The sequence below is a fragment of the Callithrix jacchus genome, chromosome 7 (assembly GCF_049354715.1).
Source record: "Callithrix jacchus isolate 240 chromosome 7, calJac240_pri, whole genome shotgun sequence".
Lineage (NCBI taxonomy): Eukaryota > Metazoa > Chordata > Mammalia > Primates > Cebidae > Callithrix > Callithrix jacchus.
Genome location: NC_133508.1, coordinates 107868686 through 107885516, shown reverse-complemented (window position 1 = coordinate 107885516; position 16831 = coordinate 107868686).

Below are 16831 nucleotides of genomic sequence, written 5' to 3'. Positions count from 1 at the left end.
TAAAGTCTGCCTATTTAAATATTTATCTCATTCTCAATATTTAGAACATCCTCACATCAACATTCAGAAAAATGTTTGACCAAATATCTGAATACCCCATGGTCTAGTTGACAAACAAAATTAACTATCAGAGCATCTTAACCTCTAAGTCATTAGAGATATACACTTTTTTAATGTTGTGTGATACAATCACAATAAATTTTATTTCAAGGCATAAAAAACTCATTTGCATAATAATACTACTTTCTTTTTATTTAAATGTAGGTATATGTTTGTGATCCACAAAGTAACCACTCAGGGTATTACTTTTAAGCTGTGTTTCGCAAACTTAGTTGCATATTGAAATGGCCTACAGAGTTTTTTTTAAATGATGATGTTTTCTGGGTCCCAGCCCCAGAGAATCTGATTTCATTGATTTGGAGTGGGGCCTGGGCATGAGATTTATAAAAGCTCCCCAAATAATTTCAACCATTGTTGCAAAGGAATCTTTACAAGACTCTTTTTACCACATCCACCACCTGCCATTATGAGGTCATCACCCAAGAATTCAAATGTAAGTTATTTTTATCTTTTTTTGTCACTTCTATTGAGTGAACTCCATAAGATTCCTAAAGTAGCACTGATTGCGATCATTATGAGTTAATGTGCCTCAATCCAAAAGCCATAGAATCGCCAATACTTTTTTTTTTTTGAGGCAGAGTCTTGATCCATCACCAGGCGCCAAGCTGGAGTGCAGTGGCGTGATCTCAGCTCACTGCAACCTCTGCCTCCCGGGTTCAAGGAATTCTCCTGCCTCAGCCTCCTGAGTTGCTGGGACTTCAGGTGCACGCCACCATGCCCAGCTAATTTTTGTATTTTTAGTTGAGACAGAGTTTCACTATGTTAGCCAGGATGGTCTCGATCTCTTGACCTTGTGATCCACCTGCCTCTGCCTCCAAAGTGCTGGGATTACAGGTGTGTGCCACCGCGCCTGGCAGAATCACCAATACTTTTGATGTTTTGCCATGTTTGGGTTCTACCAAATTCCTAGTGAAATTGACCCTTTATGGACTCATCGATTCCCATAAGAGAGAATTCCCTCCCATGATCCCTTTGTAAATTGAACCTTGGTTGTGGCAGATACAGTTGATGCTTTGCCCAGATCCCCTCAGATCTCTCTTATTGATGCTATGTGTCCATCCCCAGTTCCTCATGCTCTGCTACTAAGGGCTGTCACCCAGAGTTCTCAAAGAATTTCCCACGAGCAATAAAGCCTTCTTGCCCACATGGAAAACAGAAGGATCTGGGAATTTGCATCCCTCACCATGCTGGCCTTTAGCCAGTGACCGACTGGTGTGAAATACAAAAGTCCAACTCTTGTGGGATGGGGAAAGGAAAGGAACAAACTTGGAAATGTCATTTTCTCTCCAGAGCCTCCTCAGAATCAGGCTGAATCTGAGACATCACATGGAATTGGACCTTTGCTTGGCTTTGTCACATTTCTTCCTATTCTGCTTATTCAACTCTTGTACTGGTTTCTACTGGGAGAATTAATACATTACTTGTACCTGAATCCTTGGCCCAGTATTTGCTTTAGGGAAACACCAGCCTAAGATAGTTTATCACACCACTCATCTTCCACTATTCCTCAAGACCTAAAAGCTCAAATTTTAAAATGAGAACAGGTGAAACATGGGCTATGGTGGGGGGAAAGAGTGGGAAGTGGCAAGCAAGAGAGAGAGGCAGGGTGGGAAACAGGATTCATCTTTCCACTCTTTACTGTCTGCCCTCCTATTAATTTCCATATTGCCTTCTAAAACTCACTGTGTACATGTCACTTCTCTTCTATCCATTTTAGGGTGCTCCATTACTTAGAAATATAGTAAAAATTACATACCCTTGTGATTGTTGACAAAATGATTTTAAAGTTTTTATGAAGAGGCAGAAGAGCCATAATTGCCAAATCAATATTGAAAGAGAAGAACAAAGGTGGAAGACTGACATTACCCAATATCGGGACTTATTATAAAGCTACAGTAATCAAGACAGCATGTTACTGGCAGAAGAATAAACAAATAGATCAATGGAACAGAATAGAGAGCCCAGAAATAGATCCATATAAATATAAGCAACTGATCTTTAACAAAGAAGGAAAGGCAACACAATGGAGCAAAGGTAGTATTTTCAACAAATGGTGCCAGAACAACTGGACATCACATGCAAAAAAGAAAAGAAAGTAAATCTGGAGCAGACCTTATACCTTTCACAAAAGCTAACTCAAAATAGATCACAGACCTGAATGTAAAATACAAAACTCCTAGAAGATTACAAAATGTAGATGACCTTGAGTATGGCAATGATTATTTAGATACAACACAAAGGCACAATCCATGAAAGAAATTATTGATAAGCTGACCTTATTAAAATGTTATATTTCTGCCTTATGAAAGATAATACAAAGAAAATGAAAAGACAAGACATAGACTGAGAGAAATATTTGCAAAAGACACATATAATGGTCTGGACAAAGGGCCATTATATAAAATATACAAAGACCTCTTATGACTCAAAAAAAAAAAATGAACAACCTGATTTTTTTTAAATGCACAAAAGACCTAAAAAGACATCTCCCCAAAGAAGATATTCAGATGGCAAGTAAGCATATGAAAAGATATTCAGTATCATAGATCATTAGGGAACTGCAAATTAAAACAATGAGGTAACATCTCATCTCACACCTATGAGAGTGATCAAAATCCAAAACACTGACAATACAAAATGCTGGCAAGGAATTTGGCAGAGAGAAACCGGAACTCTTATTCATTGTTGGTGGAAATGCAAAATAGTACACCCACTTCGGAAATCACTTTGGCAGTTTCTTGCAAAGCTAAACATACTCTTACTATAGATCCAGGAATTGCACTCCATGCTATTTACCCACATGAACTGAAAACGTGTCCACACAAAAATCTGCACACAGATGTTTACGGCAGCTTTACTTATGACAGCAAAACTTAGAAGCAATCAAGATGTCCTTCAGTAGGTAAAAAGATAAATAAACTGTGGTACATTTAAACAACGGGATGTTATTCAGCACTACGAAGAGAGAGAGAGAGAGAGAAAGACATGGAGAAAAATTAAATGCATATTACTAAGTGAAAGGAAGCCAATCTGAAAAGGCTATGTGTTGTATAATTCCAACCATATGACATTCTAGAAAAGACAAAACTATGGAGATTTTAAAAAGATACATGATTTTTCAGGGGCTGATGAGAGTGGGAGAGATGAATGGGCAGAGCACAGAAGATTTTTGGGCAGTGAAATTATTCTGTATGATACAATGGTGCATCCATGTCATTATGTATTTGTCAAAACCTACCAGATGTGCAATAACAAGAGTGAACCCTAATGTAGACTATCAACTTTGGGTGATAATGATGTGTCAGTGTAGGTTCATCAATTATAACAAATGTACCACTCAGATGGGGCATGTCAATGGTTAATGTGGAGCTTGTACCTGTGTGAAGAACAGGAGGTATGTGAGAACTCTCTGTACTTTTCACTCAATTTTCTCAAACAGTTCTAAAAAATAAAGTTTATTAACTAAAAATAATCCATGGTCTCTCATTCTCAGTTTCTATTGATAATTTTTTCTTCTGGCAATAGGTCACATTTTCCTACTCCCTTATATGTTGAGTAGCAGTAATTATCAATTGCATTCTGATTACTATAGATTCTGTATTGCTGAAAGCTTGGATTATGTTATCTTTAAAGAATCTTGAGTATTTTACTTCCTATTTATAATGCTCTGCATTGCTTTTTATATATCCAGATTTCCCTCTGGTATCATTTTTCTTCAGCCTGAAAATGTTCTTTTAATATTCCCTGTAGTTTAGGCCTACTGGTGATAAAATCCCTCAGGAATTTTTTGTCTGAATAAGTCTTTTATTTAATTTTGAAGGATGTTTGCCTGGTATAAAATCTTAGGTTAGTGGTTTTATATTTTTCTTTCAGCACTAAATATATTGCTGCATTGTCTCTGGCTTGCATGATTTCTGAAGAGAAATCTGTGGTAATTCTTATCTGTTTCCCCATATTAACTTTTTTCTAGATGCTTTTAAGTTTTTCTCTTTATAACTGATTTTTGGATATTTGATTATGATTATCTTTGGTATTGTCATCTTCTTTTCTTTTAAATGTAATTTCATTAGCTTCTTGACCCAGCAGGTTTATATCATAGAATTTGGAAGTATTTCTACATCATTTCTTCAAACATTTTTGTATCTCCCATTGTACCCAGACCATTCTAGGACTCCAAGTATATGCATGTCAGACATTTAATATTATCCTCTAGTCAGGACCAACTACATAGTTTGCAGGACCCAGTGCAAAATAAACATGAGAGATTCCTTATTCAAAAATTGTTGAGAATGTTAAGAGGCCCTAAACCAAGTAAGGGCCCCTCCTGAGTGTGGAGTCTATGTGACCAAAAAGGCACATACCTATAAAGGCTGTTCATAGGTAATTGAGGCTTTTTACATATTATTTCAGTCTTTAAGAAGTCTTTATCTTGGATAGTTTCTTCTGCTATGTCTTTAAGATCACTTATCTTTTTTCTTCAGTGTCTAATCTGTTGTTTAGCTCATCTAATGAATTTTCCATTTGATTAATTATATTTTTAGCTCCATGAGTATCATTTCTTTTTTTCTTTACCCATTTCTTTCCTTATTATATTTATTTATTTATGTAAAATTTTACTCATATATGTGCAGTTTCTAAACATATATAAACTGTATATATACTATTTCTAAAGCTTTATCTAATGATTCCATCATCTCTGTCATTTCTTGATCTGTTCATAACTGATTTTTCTATTTACCATAGGTCACATTTTTCTGCTTCTTTGAATGTTTATTATCTTTTAGCAGATGCCAAACATTGTGAATATTATTGCTATGGTGTAAATGTTTGCTTTTCCATTCCTAAAAGTCATATATTGAAATCCTAATTCCCCAGATTATGGTATTAGAAGGTTGGGCCTTTGGGGGTGATTAGACTATGAGGGCAGTGCTCTCATAATTAGGATTAGCACCCTTATAAAGGAAACCACATAGAGATAGTCTCTTCTAGCATGCAAGGACACAGCAAGAAGTCACCCTTCTATGAACTAGGAAGCAGGCCTTAGTCAGATACTAAATTGGCCAATGCCTTGATCTTGGACTTCCTAGCTTTTAGAACTGTGAGAAACAAGTGTCTGTTATTTATAAATCACCCAGTTTATGGTATTTCATTATAGCAGTCCTAACAGGCTAAGACAGGTTGTTGAGTGACTGAATCATATTAAAGGGTGTTGAGTTTTGTTTTAGAAGGCAATTGATTTACTGGCAAGTCAAATTGACAGTGTTGAAACTTTGTTCTAGTTTTGTTAGAAAAGATAAGGAGTATCCCTTATTCTAAGGCTAGAGTAAGTAAGAGTATTGCTTTCTGGCTCTACTTCCTTGTGCCATGATTTGGAAATGCAGAAAATTTTGATGAGTATCAAGCTCACCTCTAGTCTTTCCCAAATCTCAAGGAAAGCTACTCTTCCCTGTAGGTTGCTCAATTCCTGAAAACATTGCTTTACATAATTTGTTCAGTTTTTTTTAGCTGTTTATTATGAGAAAGTAAGTCTCATCTTATTGCTCCACCTTAGACCATTTCTTCTTTTCATATGCCATATCCCAGCCTGGGATCACCTTCCCAATCTTTTACTTTTCACCTTTATAGCTCAACTCTAATAAACACGTAAGTGTGCCCTTGCTCCCTGATAAGGTTTAGCTCTGTGTCCCCACCCAAACCTCATGTTGAATTGTAATTCCCAACGCTGAGGGAGGGACCTAGTAGAAGGTGATTGGATCATCAGGGCCGATTTTCCCCTTGCTTTTCTCATGATAGTGAGTTTACATGATATCTGATGGTTTTAAAGTGTTTGGCACTTCCCCCTTCATTCTCTCTTTCTCTCTCCTGCCACCATATGAAGATGTGCTTGCTTCCCCTTCCCCTTCCACCACAACCATAAGTTTCCAGAAGCCTCCCAGTCATGCTTCCTGAACAGCCTGTGAAACTGTGAGTCAATTAAACCTCTTTTCTTCATAAATTACCCAGGCTCAGGTAGTTCTTTATAGCAGTGTGAGAACAGGCTAATGCACTCCCCAAGCTCACTTTGCTCTGTCCCTGAACACCAGGTAGGTCTTGCTACATTATTTAACATTTATTATATGCATTATAAACAGAAATCCAGAGAGTAAATATAACAAATACTAGTACTACCATTTTTTAGAATATTATCTTTAAAACTTTTCCTCAGGATCACATTAGTCAGAATAACTTATCTACATCTTTCTTTATAATAAATATCATTTCCTGGCAAAGCAAAACACATGCTATGTATCTATAAAAATGACAGTTCAAATCAGGTACAATATATGTAACTCTTTGCATTTTCAGAGAGTATATAAATGTTTGATTATTTCTTTTATTCATCATAGACAGCATATGCATATATTTTTAAAGGTTTACTCAAATGTATTATGTATCTAATTTCAAACATATTAGAAAATGTAGCTTAACAATGACTGCCAAGCAAACTTGTCTTTGTTTAGAAGCCAGAATACAGCTCTTCCTGTCAACTCTAGGCACACACTACACCTTCTTTTAAGTGTAATTAATTAGCCTTTGCATGGTTCTTTTTATGAATTGCACATGTTTCCTTCTATAAAGCTCTATAAACATGTTGCTATTACACACTGGGATGAATCAGTTGTTTCTTTATACTCTACAGTATGAGAAATAAAATGGATGCAGTAGATGGTAACTATCAGCCACAAAACCTAGTGTGAGTTTATTCATTTCATCAAAACTCTCTCACTCTCATTAATTAGCTTATTTTAAGTATATGGTAAGAATATGAGTTTGTCAGTTTAAGAATTATTAATAAAATACCACTTTATATATTTTATAAGTTTTATATATTAGGAATCCAAATAAGATCTCATTTTCCATTAAATAGATTTCTCCTCCCAAAAATTATTTTGAAAAACCAGTATTTAAGATCAACGAAAAGCTTCAATGTCCACATAAATTCTAGACTGATTATGGCTTATATGATTTGCTTTCCCTGGCACTTACTATCTTTCTCTTTTTTACCTTTCTATAGTCTCCCTTTTCTTCATTTCTACCCCTGTGATATACAGAAAGGCACCCTTCATGAATTTTTATGACCATCATTTCTAATAACTGCATGAATAAATTTAATTCACATGTCCTTTACTGATGAACATTTTCTGTTTTTTCAATATTCATTATAATTAATGCTATCATTGAAATTTTCAAAATTATCATTTAATATTTTGAATTATTTTTTAATAACTCATCTGATGAACATTTACTCTTTTTAATATTCATTACAATTAACACTACTATAAAAATATCCAAGATTATGAATTATTTATATTTTGAATTCTTTTTTAAACTATGACAGCCACAAAGTAGTAGAATATAGGATAAAACCTACTATTATGTATTTCTTTTATATATATATTATTGTACTTTAGGTTCTGGGGTACATGTGCAGATCATGCAGGATTGTTGCATAGGTACATACATGGCAATGTGGTTTGCTGCCTCCATCCTCCTGTCACCTATATCTGGCATTTATCCCCATGTTATCCCTCCCCAACCTCCCTACCCCCTACTGCCCCTCCCCTAGTCCCCCCCACATACCCCTGTGTGTGATGCTCCCCTCCCTGTTCTCATTGTTCAACAGCCTATTAGTGAGAACATAGGTGTTTGATTTTCTGTTCTTGTATTAGTTTGCTGAGAATGATGGTTTCCAGATCCATCCACGTCCCTACAAGAACACAAACTTATCATTTTTTATGGCTGCATAGTATTCCATGGTGTATATGTGCCACATTTTCCTTGTCTAGTCTATCATCGATGGAAATTTGGATTGGTTCCAGGTCCTTGCTATTGTAAACAGTGCCACAATGAATATATGTGTCTTTTTAATAGAATTATTTATAATCCTCTGGATACATACCCAGTAATGGGATTGCTGGGTCCAATGGAATTTCTATGTCTAGGTCCTTAAGGAATTACCACACTGTCTTCCACAATGGTTGTAAACTATTACACTCCCACCAACAGTGTAAAAGTGTTCCTATTTCTCTACATCCTCTCCAGCATCTGTTGTCTCCAGATTTTTTAATGATCACCATTCTAACAGGTGTGAAATGGTATCTCAATTTGGTTTTGATTTGCATTTCTCTAATGACCAGTGATAATAAGCATTTTTTAATATGTTTGTTGGCCTCATATATGCCTTATTTTGAAAAGTGTCTGTTCATATCCTTCACCCACTTTCGAATGATCTTGTTTTTTTTTTTTTTTTCTTGTAAATCTGTTTTATTTCTTTATAGATTCTGGATATCAGCCCTTTGTCAGATGGGTAGTTGGCAAAAATTTTTTCACACACTGAAAGTTTACATATTGCTCACAGCAATGAGTTGCTCAGCTCTCCTCCAAAGAGTGATCCAAGGGCCCTCATTAGGCATTTTTAGCAGCATATGATCCCAGGAGTTGACATAAAGGGCAAGAGAGAGCTGGAATAAATGACATTTTTAAAAAGTCAAGTCTAAGAAGTGGCTTACATCATTTCTGCCCACATTCCATAGCACCAAGCTAACTGCAGTGGACACTGGAAAATACAGCCTTCCTGTATGTACAGAAAGAGAAACTTATGTGGCATTGTCACTATCACACATTTAATTTCTAGGATGCAAACATGGAATTTCATAACCACAAGCCCCATGAGACATGTAATTATGGTTTTTATTAACTCTGAAAGGATTTGGAAATCAATTTCCCAATAATTTCTGTAGAGGCTGGAAAGAGAAAAAATGTATTTATGTATACATATATATACATACATAACACATACATACCATTAGTAATATACTCACTTATTCATTCACCACCATTTTTTAGCAGAAGCAAAAACATGTATTTTGTGGTCTGGTTTTTTTCCATGTAACAATACATCTTAAAGATTGTTCCATATCAGTACAAATATTAGCATGTACTATAGAGTTATCTCATTCATTGTTATAGCTATAGTCACTCACCATACTCCTCTACTGAGTAGAACATACTTAAATGTATATTTTTGAGTACAGATACAATTAAATCTTTCCAATAGATTCCCAGGAAGGACTCCTTGGAAGAAATTAGAATGATGTTTTCACATTATTTTTCCAAAGCAGAATAACATTGATACAAAAACTCAATAAAGACATCACAAAATAGAAAAGCACAGACTAGTCTCACTTGGGAAATTAACCCAAAAATCCTCAAAGAATTATTGGCAAATAAAATCCAACAATATACTAAATAATAATTTTCCATTACCTTGTGAGATTTATACTACAGTAAATTCATCACCTAGATTTCTTAGATACCTCAGTATCCTTAGTACCTAGAATAGAAACAGTGCTTTGCACTTTGAGTAAATATGTATTAAGTTGATGAATAAATGAACAAACATAGAAAACTTCTAACATAATTCACTATATTAATAACTATACAGAGAAAGTTTATGTGATCATTTCTTTTTTTATTGCATTTTAGGTTTTGGGGTGCATAGGTACACACATGGCAGTGTGTTTTGCTGCCTTTCTCCCCTTCACCCACATTTGGCATTTCTCCCCATGCTATCCCTCCCCAGCTCCCCACTCCCACTGTCCCTCCCCTATTTCCCCCAATAGACCCCAGCGTGTAGTGCTCCCTTCCCTGTGTCCATGTGTTCTCATTGTTCATTGCCCGCCTATGAGTGAGAATATGCTGTATTTCATTTTCTGTTCTTGTGTCAGTTTGCTGAGAATGATGTTCTCCAGATTCATCCTTGTCCCTACAAAGGACACGAACTCATTATTTTTGATGGCTGCATAATACTCCATGGTGTATATGTGCCACATTTTCCCAGTCCAGTCTATCATCAATGGGCATTTGGGTTTGTTCCAGGTCTTTGCTATTGTAAACAATGCTGCAATGAACATTCGTGTGCATGTGTCCTTATGGTAGACCGATTTATAGTCCTTTGGATATATACCAAGTAATGGGATTGCTGGGTCAAATGGAATTTCTATTTCTAGGAGTTGCCAAAGAGGCATTGAAAAATTCAGCATATTTCTGATTTTTTAAAAAATATATATTAAAAAGAATACTTTCTGTTTTTCTTTTCAATTTTTCAAAAAAGCTTTATTAAGAAATAGGAAAGATATAAAATTATTTCCATCTGAGAAAAGTTCCAATTTTTCAAAAGAACTTCATTAAGAAACAGAGGAAACATACAAAATTCATAACCAAAGGAACTGAAGAGTTTACAGCACATTGGCTTTACCCCATGGAAATGTAGAGAAATGGGCTGGGCTGGCGCTCAGTGACTAGGCACCAATGCCCTGATTCCTCATCTTCAACCTGTTATCTCTTGATTGCTAAGCTAACCAGTTCCAACTTTCTCTGGAGACAAGTCAGGCTGCCCTCCCAAACCTTCCCAAACCTCCTTCCTAATCTTTTAGACAAAGGCCCTCTTCTGTCTGGTCCCTAAGATTTCTCACCCCTCACCTCAGGTGAGATCTTGTATGATGTTGCTGTGCTCCGTGCACCTCTCCAATCATAGGAGTCTGCAGTTCCTAGAAAATCTATCTTTGTTCCTGTCCTGATCCGTTTCATAAGCCTCATTCACAATCCAGTTGGGTAGTCTAATTTTTCTACCTTCACTTAAGCTACCTACTTTCCCAAGTCTGCATCCCAAGTCTCCTGGTGATAACATCTCCCTGGGTACTCTCTCTGGCAGTTCTCTGCCTCAGTTCATCCAAGACTTTCTCCTCAATACAAAGTCTCTACTCCTATCTAATCTCCCACTTAATTTATTGGATAGCCCTAGTTCTCTGCTTACTTTCAAGGAGAGACAATCAGAAACGATCCTGGGACTCACCTGTCCAACCCTGCCCAGCTGAGGTCACCAACCTCATCAATTTCTTTGCCAAACTTTTGACTTCTGCCTTGGACTTTCGCCCCTTAGAATTTTTTTCCAGGTAGATTTGGAACACGGCATTGTTTTATAGGTATCGTAATAATAAGGCTATAATAAAATGAGAGCTATTCCCTTTCCAAATTATATTTACTCTAAACTCTCAAAAGATTGGGTCACTCTTGTCATTTTTAACTTTTTCTAAATGTCTACAGTTATGGGTTCTTAATTAATATGGTCTGATTCTTAGCTGGTGTTTAGGAATGGCATTACATTTTAGCAAGCTGGCCATTGATCCCTTCTACTCCTGAAGTGATTGTTGTGACTTCAGATATGGCTTCTTCATGTAACTGCTGGAAAACAAAACAAAACAGAATCCTCTAATGGAGAAGCTGATTTGCAGATAGCAGCTCTGCTCAGGCGTTCCAGAGCTCTCACCAGCACAACACATGTACCTAACATCCTCATACACGCTTATGCTGATGGAGGAGTATCAGGTGGGTACAAGTCAGTTGAATTTTTCCTAACTGATACCTTGGATTTGAGCTTTATGGTGTCCAAAATACTTGTCTACATTTCTCATCCAATCCTCACAGCAGCTCTGTGAAGTGGGCATGGTGGATATTTTTATCTCGACATTACTGATGTACAAACAGACTCAGAAAGGTTAAGGAACTAGACCAAGATCACACAGCTGTTTAGTGAAGAGCCAGCACACAACCCAGATCTGTGCTACCTCATTCTCTCCCCATTTCTTGGAACCAAGAATGGTGCCAAGACACCAAGAGGTTGTCTACTTCCCTTCTCCCTACCCAAACAGGATTCTATTTTCACTGGTCTGTCCATGCACAACCTAGCCAGTTCTGAACAGGAATAGGAACAATCTATCAAGTTAATTGTCACAACCCCAGGTGTGATGCAGTGGGCTGAGGTGGAACATTTTGCTGTATCTCTCATGATGTTCCTGATTTCTCTCTCTCTCTCTCTCTCTCTCTCTCTCTCTCTCTCTCTCTCTCTCTCTCTTTTTCTTTTTGTGACAGGGTCTCACTCTGTCACCCAGGCCGGAGTGCAATGGTGCAGTCTCGGCTCACTGCAACCTCCACGTTTCAAGTTCAAGCGATTCTCCCACCTCAGCCTCCTGGGTAGCCAGATACAGGCATGCTCCACCATGCCCGGCTAAGTTTTGTATTTTTAGTAGTATGGGGTTTCACCATATTGGCCAGACTGGTCTCAAACTCCTGACCTCAGGTGATCCACCCACCTCGGCTTCCCTAATGCTGGGATTACAAGCAAATTCCTGGTTTCCTTGCATCTGCGAACTCTGCCTCAGTCCTGAGCAGAACTCTCCCTCAGTCCTGATGGGGTCCCCAGGTCACTCAGTTATGGTGCTCGAGATTTTACGTCCATATTATGCTCAATGCAATTTTTCTCATTTTTCCAGTGTTCTGTGCTGCTCCCGTCCCCCTCACCTCCTTATGAATAAAGCTAATATTTCCCTCCGTCTTATAATGCCTTGTGGATTCTTACAGCTTCCTGAGAAGCCACTTGGCATCCCCATCTCTAGGGCACCTGTGGGACTGACTATCTTCTTGCAGCCAATTGACGTTTCATTTCTGAAGGTCTCTATTCCGGTTTTGCCCCCTGGGTAGGCCATGGGGCTAGAATCATTTCACCAGCCTGGACCACTGCCCATAACTCCCGTGCAACTCTGGAGAGCTGCTGTTCCCACCCCGAGGTGCACGATCGCCTACAGTAGTACACAGTTTCCAGTTACCGCCTCCACATGCGCGAAAGCAGGACCCCCGATCTCATCTCTCTCTCCCCACCGCTTGGGAAACCAGGTTTCGCTCTGTTGCTCAGGCTGGAGTGCACTGGCACAATCAGAGCCCACTGCAGCCTTGAACTCCTGGGCTCAAGCAATCCTTCTGCCTCAGTCTCCCGAGCAGCTGGAACTACGAGTGCATGCCATGACATCTGGCTAATTTTAAAATTTTTTTGTAGAGTTGGGGTTTTGCTATGTTGCCTAGACTGGTCTCGAACTCCTGGCTTCAAGCCATCCTCCCTCCTTGGCCACGCAAAAGCGTGGTTACAGGAGTGATCCCTGCACCTGGCCCAGTCTCATTCCCCCTTCCCCGGCCCCAGCCTTGGGAGACAGATGCTGAACCGTGTCCACAGTGCCCCCTACTGGAGATTCCCCAACAAGCCGAGGTTTTGGATAGCTTGATTGACTAGGGCTACAGCATTTCAGGTGGGAAAGCTTTGGAAAGAGTCCTACCATTGCCTCATCCCTTTCTAGAAATTAACTCACTTCACAGCCATTCATTGAGCACCTACTATGAGCCATCACAGTGCTAGCTCTGCAGACAGAGCTGCAATGAAGATAGACACCATCGCCCCACCCACTCCCATGTAGCTGATCCCTATTCTAGTTGGTCCCGTAGAAGCTCCACTTGGTTTCCAGTTGGTCTGAGTTATTTGGTGAACTCAACAAAACTTCCCCTGCCTTCCAGACCCTCCACGATAATTCAATCACCTGGCGGGGTTGGGGGGAACCCTGACCTTTGTAAACTTTCCCAGAATGGTTCCTTGGTCTGCCATCCTGACCCGACGGCCCTGCCTACTGGCTGAGCCCGGCCAGCTGGGATTCTCCTCCCTGGCTCCTGCCTCTTCTCTCATAGGACAATCTCATTTGTTCTGACACCTTCATTCTCAAATCCAGTAGTTACTGAATATCACTTATAAACGTGCATTTCCTTGAAGCAAATATTCAGGCATATGTGTTATGTAAAAATGAAGTAGAAATGTGCATGTATGAATAATTAGCACAAAATAACCAAAAACAAACAAACAAAACCCCAATCTCCCAAATCAATTACTATTTACAAATTCCGAACTTATTTCTACTCGGTAATTATTCAGACAGATGTTTCCCTTGTTACTATCACTATTTGAACATAATTCCAGATTCTCTGTTTTTGGGGATTATGACTATCATATAAAGATTTCTTCTCAATAGTTCTCGTAGTTATCATACATGAAGGAAAGCTCATTCCCCTAGTAAACCACAATCTATTTAGCTGTCACCCCACAGCTGAACAGTTTCCAGCTCTTGACTGTAATATATAGAGCGGCCACAAATGTCTGTATGCAAATATTTTTTCTCTTATATTATTTTCCAGGAATATATTCCCCAAAGTGAGACAACCTATTCTTATAATCATTTTTGCCATTCTTGCAGACTTGCCAAATTATTCTCCAGGAAGCATCATTTTTATAGTGCCAGGAGTCTATTTCTCCACAAGTTATTTTTAACATTTATTTTTGACCAATCAAGTGGATTGATCGATTGATTATTTTTTCAGATGGAGTCTCACTGTGACAGGTTGAAGTCCAATGGCACAAACTTGGCTCACTGTAACCTTCAACTCGTGGATTCAAGTGATTCTCCTGCCTCAGCCTCCCCATTAACTGAAATTACAGGTGCACACCACAAAGCCAGGCTAATTTTCATATTTTTAGTAGAGACAGGGTTTCATGATATTGGCCAGGCTGGTCTCAAACTCCTGATCTCAGGTGATCCACTTACCTCAGCCTCCCAAAGTCCTGGGATTACAGGCATGAGCCACCACATGCAACCTAAAAAAGTAATAGTTTCTTAACATTATTTTGGACAATTGAGAGATCATTAAACACACATACTATAGCTACTTCAAGCCAGTATCATGTTTAAAATGAAACACTAATGATTTCATGTTAATGTAATAAATAAAAACACTAGACAATGTAATAGGAAAGATGAGTCATAAAAATTGTGAAAGAATAAGTAAAACTACCATTATCTTCACATAGTATGATTTTACTCCTGAAAATACCAAGAGAAGCTATTAAAAACAATAACAGAATTTAGCAAGGTGGATGCTACCACATTACTATAAAAATCAATAGTTTAATAAAATATAAATAAAACTAATTACAAATATAATAAATTAAATATCAAACTCACAATAGTAATGAAAGAAAATATTTTATCTTTTATCGAAAAGATAGGCAATAAATGCTAGCGAAGATGTGGAGAGAAGGGAACCCTCATACACTGTTGGTGAGAATGTAAATGAGTACAACCACTATAGAGAACAGTTTGGAGGTTCTTCAAAGAGCTAAAAATAGAGCTACCATATGATCCAGCAATCAGCAATCCCGCTGCTTATATACTCCAAAGAAAGAAAAGCAGGTATTAAAGAGATTTGCACTCCCATGTTTATTGCAGCACCATTCACAATAGCCGAGATTTGGAAGCAACCTAAGTGTCCATCAGCAGATGAATGGAGAAAGAAATGTCATGCATAGACACAATGGAATACTATTTATCCACAAAGAAGAATGAGATTCTGTTATTTGCAACAACATGGATGGAACTGGAAGTCATTATGTTATGTGAAATAAGACAGACACAGGAAGATAAACTTTGCTTTTTTTCACTTATTTGTGGAAGCTAAAAATTAAAACAACTGAACTCATGGAAATAGAAAGTAGAAGGATGATTACCAGAGGCTGGGAAGGGTAGTGGGGAGTAGGATGGCCAATGGATACAAAAAAAAGAGTTAAAAAGAATGAGTAGATCTAGTAAGACCTAGTATTTGACAGCACAACAAGGTGGCTATAGTCAGTAATAATTTAATTGTTTGTAATGCAAAGGATGAATGCTTGAGGGTCTGGATACCCCATTTACCATGATGTGATTATTACACATTACCTGCATGTATTAAAGTATCTCATGCACCGCATAAATAGATATACCTACTACATACCCCCATAAATTAGAAATTAAATTTTAAAAATAAAATAAAATATGTGGCCCCACTATTATACATGTCATCATGTATTTGTTCAAACCCTTGGAATCTACAACACCAAGAGTGAACCCTAATATAAACCATGGACTCTGGGTGGTAAGAATGTGTCAATGTAGGTTCATTGTATGTAACCAATGTAACGTTCTGACGGGGGATGCTGACAATGAAAGACGCTGTGCATGTGTTGGGCAGGGGAGAAAGGGAAATCTCTGTTCCTTCTGCTCGATTTTGCTATGAATCTAAAAACTGCTCTAAAAATAAAGTCAATTTTTAAAAAGGTAAAATACTTAAGAATACCTTTAACAAATAATGTATACTACTTACATCACTGAACATTTTAAATTTTTATGGAGACATTTTAGAATATTTAATAAGTAGAAATATGTACCCTGTTTTTGGACAGAAAATCAACATTATTATTACAAGAAAACAGTTGTTAAACCATCCTAATAAAATTACATGTATTATATTCCATATCTATATAATGGTAGTGGTGGTAGAAAAGGGACTTCAGAGACTATTATATGTTTCAAAAATGTATAGGAAACGATAACAAGAATAGTCAGAGAATTTCTGGGAAAAAGAGGAATAATAATTAAGGTCTGCTTTCATCAGATATTGAAACTTACTATCCAATTACTACTGCAGCATAACAAACCACTCCAATACTAATGATATAAAATACCCATTTTGTTATGTCCATGAAATCTGTGGGTCAGGAATTCAGTCAGGGCACAGGGATGGCAGATGGTTTCCGTGAAGCCTCAGTTGGGGGTGCCTTTGTGGGTGGGGGCCAGAATCAGAGGCAGCTTCACTCCCGGGTCCGCCACCAGGACTGGGATGACTTGTAGATGCAGCTCAGCTGTAGCACTTAGTTCTCTCCACGAAGCTCAGCTGGAATATTGCTAGGAGGAGCTGGATAGAGGAG